This window comes from Falco punctatus (assembly GCF_963210335.1).
Source record: "Falco punctatus genome assembly, chromosome: 3".
Taxonomy (NCBI): Eukaryota; Metazoa; Chordata; class Aves; order Falconiformes; family Falconidae; genus Falco; species Falco punctatus.
In genome coordinates this window covers 58,074,950-58,082,267 of record NC_137582.1, presented here as the reverse complement: position 1 = coordinate 58,082,267, position 7,318 = coordinate 58,074,950, and positions in this window count along the sequence as shown.

Below are 7,318 nucleotides of genomic sequence, written 5' to 3'. Positions count from 1 at the left end.
AGTGTAGAAAATTGAGACTTGTAGAAAAAACCCCCCACCAAACCAGCTGCATGATCCTTTGAAGTCAGACTAGTGATTAAAATAGAGACAGGCAAGAAATGCAATAGCTGCAGTCATAAATTTCACTCGAGGGGGACATAAGACAGGTAGTTTCACTTTAAAAGAGTGTACCCCAGTGCTAAGAGACATAGCTGTGATCATACAAGAAATGTAATTCCAGTTACAAAGAAACTTTGTCATCTGCTATGAAAGCCAAGCATCTGGTAAAATAAAAAAATAATAATAATAAAAAAAAGTGATAAAGCTTTAAGGGAAGCACATAGTGACAAAAAAGGAAAGGGGAAAAAAATTAAAAAGAAAAGTATTAAGTATTAACTTTATAGTTCTGTCATTGTGTGTAATAGATAAAGGTAACCGATTGCTACAAACTTGATTAGTATACTTCTCAGGTCAATGGATCTCCTGCACACTACCATAATAGATATAATAAAGACTTTTATTATACGTTGTTCCACCCCACCTCCACACCCCCTAAATCTTGGGCAAAACCAAAGATATAAAAGTTAGGAAATGTTACATGAAGATGTCCCCTGCCACCCAGACTTGGTTTTTAAGGTGAATGAATTAATACAGAGTTTATACAATAGTGTGTAATGATTCTTAGCCTCAAACCTCCTGAGTACCAACTTAACAAGCCTACCTGCAGTCCTTCCTTTCTTCTCGCTGTTCATTTAGAGCACTGCATGAGGCAAATGATTATATAATTAAAGACTGTATCAGAATGCACATGCACAAGGCAGACAGCATTAAATTTTATGTTTCCAACCACTGGAGTGCTTTTCTTTGAAACCCTAGCTTTCTTCTCACAATGATTAAGCCAGAGACTTAAATACAAAAGTCTAAGTAGGGGGGGAAAAATAACTTAACATTAGAAACTAATGATAATATCTAGGGTCGGAGCACAGGTTTTGTACTAGTTTTATACAATTAATGTGGTAGAAAGCAGAAACTGTTCTATGTCAGCGTGTAAATGTTAGCACTACAGTGCTTCCTGGAGGCTTCCAGCTATCCAGATGAGGGCTGTGAGTGGACTGGGGACATACTCCTTGCCTTCCTGCAGAAACTAAATGTAGAAGGGGGGAAAATACATGTCCAGATCCCGGTATGTCTGTTACATGGACTCAGGATGCTGCCAAACACAGGGGACTGAGGGCACTCTAACACCTAGAATGTTAGACACCATCTCTGTGAACCATTTGCTGAAAAGTGAAACACTTTTGCCAGTTTACAGCCTTACTATCTGCAGAAGGTTAGAAATCTGAATTCCCAAGCCTCACTGACTCTGGAGGGGAGAAGACCTGATGGTGTCAAGCCCATTTGGGTTATGCAATCTGAAAGATGGTGGCTCTGCACATGGCACTAGCTCTGATAGTATCAGAGACAGTTGTATTAATGGTTTTGCCTAAGTGAATTTTTGAAACTCCCAGTTACCCTGCTTGTAAAAGAAAAGGACTGTTAAGTTCTCTGCTTCCTAGTGTAAGGCCATCAGAATGGACTCTTCAGATTGGTGGGTGGTTCATTGCATGATCCATACCACTTCATGGAAGGTATAAGATTATAACCCATGGTTCTTATGAAGTCTTTGAATGAAGGAGTGAAAGTATAAAAGCAAGGAGTGGTTTCTCTACAAAATGGGCACAATTGAACTCTGACTCCACTGCTATCAGAAGAAGGAAAGGGAGAGAAGAAAAGAATAGATCTGAGATAGATCCAGGTCTAATGCTTCCGGAAGATACTCTGCCTCACCCTATCCTGATCAGAAACATCAGACACCTGGCTTACCTGTCTTTGCTATGGGCACATTGCAGTAGGTTAGGGCTTTTGTGAGCCCTAGCAGGCTGCTGTCTCTGACAGCCACCTACTTTGGCCTGGGGATGGTCTGTGAAGAAAGAACACCACAGGAAAAGAAAACAATTTTAAACTTAACTTTATTTTTTTTTCTGCCCTCAAATACAGTATTAAAAGCCATTAGCTCACATTTATTGTTCAAAAAAGTGCTTTTTATGGTTCAGGTTCCATACATTTCCATGTATCTTTAGTGTTTTTAGCTCAGCACATAAAAAACCTGAAATGTACAACTGGAATTGACTTTAACTTGGGTTCCAACCCTAGCAGAACCAGCAATTAGCACATTCCTGCCAAACTGTAGAGGTGTCCTGCATGAACAGAGAAAGCATTATTTTTAGTGTTGTTTTGAATGCAAGATAGGGCACTGATTTTCAAAAACTAAATACTGAAAAAAACCTAGGGTTTGGAAGTAAAATATTAAATCATTCCCTTTACCAAACTTCTTAAATATCTGCTTAGTCACTGCTCAATCTATCATTCCCCAAGTGCAATATTATGTAGCCCATATTCAGATTTTTTTCCTCAAATTCCCTCTCTTTAGAAAGGCATACGAACTCCTGAAAAGGTTTCTCTTTTTTCTTTTAATTGGGAAGTGGCTGAATCAAGCTAAAACATTGTTCGCTGACGTGAAATGCAAACTTCAGTATCTGAGAACCAAAGCACACCACACTGAATGACAGCGCTGTTTGTTCTGCTTTGCCAAGGTGTGCTTTCAGATAAGAGTCATATTTATGACTAAATGATTTGTGATCAATTCATTGTTGTAGTTTATTCATCAGTGAAGGCTTTATGTCATACACTTCCCCTCATACAAAATGAGTTGCTATTTTAAAACTGTCATAAATGTCTTTTAGCATATTGTGAAATAGGTATACTATTCAGTCACTGAAAGATGGTTGTCTTCACCATTCTCAGCCTTAAAGAACTTAAAACTTTTTATCTAGATAGTCCATTCGTAATATACAAAGGATCTGTTAATAGCTAAAGAATGGTCAAAGATTCCTTCTGGGTCAGTCTGGGCAGTATGGTTGTGTCAAGTATGCCTTGGCATTCCCATTTGTTTGAAGCTGACAAAATATCCCCTGTAATTCTGCAGTAGATGAAGAAAAGGATTGAAAACTTTCATATTGCAGTCTTCAGAATAAACCGGTAACTTTTAGTGTATATTGCTACATTGTGAAGAATATGAACTTGCTAACTAATAAAGCAAATATCTATGTGGATATTGTACTGTTTACTCATGTTAACAGCATTACTGCTAGCAGGGAATGGTGATATGTTCTCAAAGTTCAAACAATTTCACTGTAGCTTACTTTTAAATATTCCTAAAGCAACTTCATTGCTTTCTTGAAAATAATTCAAGGACATGACAGATGATTCTCTCTTCAGCTGCACAGCAACTAAGAACAGTGAGAAATATTTTGCTGTTTGTATGGCTTGAAAAAATCCTCATTTCAAACAAGCCTTTAATTGTTTTCTCAGCTGAAAGAAGTTCTAGTATGCTTTTGGCAATACAAGGTTATTTAATCCTATCAAGACGTATCATTTTAGCTATGGGGAAATGTTGGAAAACAGTAGTATTTAATTTGCTATCATAAACAAGTCTTTATATGAATGGCTTTGGATAACACTATAGTATAATTTTGCTGCTTCAGAAGCAGCTACATCTAATTTTCTTCCATATTTTCACAGTTCTGTATCAACAAAAGGTTTTGAGCATTTTGTTTTTAGCAGCCAGAGTAGAATTCTTTTAATGAATTGCTCTGCTTTCATTCTGCTCTGTATCTGACATTCAGCCATGAGTAACTTAGAAAATGACAGTAAGCTTTGAGCAATTACTGCTTTCTTTACTGATCCATGCTAATTGCATCCTGCAAAGTGCAAGAACCTTTTTATTTCAGGGTATGTCATATCTTAACAGGATGTTTTTAGCACATCTGCAGCCATGATTCTCATAGAAACCAAACTTAGCCAGCTCAAATGCACAAAGAGTCGTCACACCTGAACTTAGATCAGAAACACACTATCTCCATTCTGTGTCCTGTAATTTATAGAGCCAGTAATTAATAATAACTATATGAAATTTATATTTTTCTGATAACCAGGATCTGAATATTAGGATAGTACCAGACAGGATCTCTAGTCAGGATAGAGTATTTCTCAAAATACCTTTCACCTCAGGGTGCTTTTAATTTCCTAAGGGTAATTAAAAATAAATAAATCAAATGTTACTTTAAAGGAATATATAAATCTTTTGGAATTATGAAAAATTTTATTTCAGTATCATTGAGTATTGAATGTTGAACTGTTGCATTCCATAAATGACACATTGACTCATGGTAACAGTAACAGCTTAATCAAAAGCATCAGCACACGTCTCGGAGATCTGAGGCTTATTTTCCTCACTGTGGTCAGGTGTCCTGACTGAACTGCATGTTTTATGCTGCACTATTATAGTCTGACCAGATGAAAAGCGGGGATGTGTTAGGAGATATCTCCCTCAGCAGAGACTGGCTACAAACAGAGGTGGTAGTGAATTCCTACAAGGCTTTACTCTGGCAAAATAAAATATTTCAATATATTATTAAACTTAACTTCAAATGGTTTGACTTAAATTCAACAAAATGAAACAGTCCCATTCTTAACAAAGCAACAAGAAAAGCAGCTAAACAAAAATCCTTCTAGATTGTTTACCAGCAGAAAGTCAGTATTTTTTATGAATATCTGTACTTTTGCTCAAAAAATCATTTAACGGAAAAATCTCAATCAGCTCTAGTTAAAGATTTTCAAGCATCACATGAGGCATCCTTGAAACTGTCATTGTATTAAAAATCAGGTCAACCTGACAGTTGTGCCCTACCTTAAACACCCCTCCACCCCCCACCCCCTCCCAATTTGTTCTAAGGATCCGTTTGATCTGGTGGAGGCAGGGTGTGCCTGTGGCTGAAGAAGCACCAGAGGAATATTCTGAATTACAGATTCTGAATTCTGATTACATCGGGAAGGATTCCTGTTAGCCACCAGGAAAAGGTTACTAACAAACCCACCGGTCGCTAACATGGTGAGAGTGGCTCTCACATGCTAAGCTAGAAAAAGAGGAGAAGGAAAAGCCTCTCCTTTGGTAGCAACTTCGCAGCCTCACCTCACCTCACCTATTATTCCTCATTGCCCACCCTGCAAGCTCCCTTGCAGCAGTCTGTTTCTTTAAGTCATGAGGGATAACGAACTCTGCCCGAGGAAAATGCAGAAGGAGACTTAATAAGGCTTTTTGGCTTTACCCGGGGCCGGTGGTGGGCTCAGGGTGGTGGGCAGAGGGTGTGGGTGGTGGGCTGCTGTGCAGGTTGGGTGTGAGCAGGGACCTCCCGGCCAAATTAGTTGGGAGGAAATTTCTGTCTGGGTGTTTCTGTGGAGTTCGCTTATCTCTGAAACCTCTTGCCTGGGGTGACTCTGAGCCTGTGAGGCAGCCCTAAAGGGCAAGGGGCTGCCAAAATCCCCATGAGGGCTTTTCTTCCCTTATTCTGAAAGGTGAGCGTGTTTTCTATCCGCAGTTTTTGAGATATCAAACAGAAACAAAACCAAACCACATGCACAAATGACTGTTCTGTACATGAAGTAGGAGCGGCTTTAGCGGTTAGGGAAGAGGGATTGGCACACACCCATACACACCCCCCTTTTCTCTTTTTACCTCCTCAGACACTGCAATGCCTCCTTGGTGCCAGCCCTTGTCCCGGGCAGGGTCCCGTGTGCCCCTGCACGCCTGCCATGCAGGGACCGTCCCCACGACAGTGGGCAGCAGCCCTGCCCATGGCTCAGGGAAGTTCATGATGCTTTTCCACCTGCTTGGTGACAGCATGTGTAGCTGTTACGTTGCTTTTAGACCCCACAAGCTCAGATCACATTTAAAAATGAAAGAAAAAACACCCAAAGCCATCAGCTCCTAGCTTTCAGAAGTCATGATTCAAGCCAGAGGAAGCAACGGGATCTGCATGCGTCAGAAACTGTTTTCAACTTGCCTCTTGTTTCTCAGTTTAAAGTTTTGCCTCTGCTACTGCTGCTACTCCTCCCTTTGTTTTCTGGCTTCCAGGACTGTAAAACGCATTTGATTCCAGTATATTTGCAAATTTATCATTACAACAGAGGATCTAGAGAGCCACAGAGAGCTGTTTGGTTTTTTTGTGAGATATAAGCAGAAGCTTTCATATAATCAAATAATTCAAGGAGCGTGGGCTTTAAGAAAAAGCACCAAAGAGTGTCAGCTACAATATCACAAGAGCTAACAGTCACAGCATGTGCTAAATTTTTTCATGTCTCAAAATGTATGTCAGGGAAAACACATGCCTGGAAGTTTATATGAACATACCACAGGATCTTACCTGTTTTACATCCTTGTTTGGGCACTACTATTGACCCTGCATTTGTATTACAGTCCTACCTGTAGCTCTGTAAAACCCTCTGTCTGTCGACAGGTAGGTATGTCAAATGGTCTGTGGCACATGAGATTTATATGTATAAAACAGTCTGTCTGAGCTATTTATTGCTGCTTGAACATGCCTTATGGCATGATTAAAAATTCAATCCAAATTCTAAAAACAGCTTTTCCTTAGTATTTACTAAGTGATATCATAGTGTTGGATCCTAAGTAGACACATAAAATCCTGCCTCTGCTATGTAAAGACTTGTGTTGGATTAACAGCCGCATAGTGATTCTCCAACCTTGCCCTTAGGAAACCTCCAAAATCTAGTTATACATTTTTTCTAACCCTTTACATCAATAATGTGAAATTTATATGCATAACAAACACATTTTTCCACACTGATTCTTGCAAGTTCATATTCAGCAAGATCTGAGAGGAGGAAATGCTGCATTACCTAGTGCCTATTCTGTTTTATGTTTCGTGTTACAAATAAAGTTCCTCTCCCCCCCCACCCCCACCCCCGATATTTATTTGCCTAATTGGATTCAGGAAGTGGAGTTTCACAGAAGCTGGTGAGGAATTGCAAATGCCAAACTGATGAAATGCTCATTGTGTACTTTGGAAAGTTTTTTCTTGTGCCAGTTCGTAGTAATAAAACCAGCTCTGAATAGACTTATTTGTATGTGGGGAACAAATCAGTTATCCTGGAACTTATGGAAAATTACATGTTATATAGAAGTAAATCAATGAGCATCCTAACTACCAGGGCACATTTCCTCTTATAGCAATCCACAAAAATTGTTCAGTGTTGTTGAGGGGGCACACAGGGTGAGCTAGTGTACATAAACAGGAAGGAAGTGTTGAAGCAAGCCCCAAAATGCAGGTCTTAAAAGTAGCCTGCAGCAGAGGCAAGATGAACATAAACCTTGTTGATCCAAGCAACAGAAAACACCACATATTGCTGCAGATTCATGGGGGGGTCTGCACTCATTTCC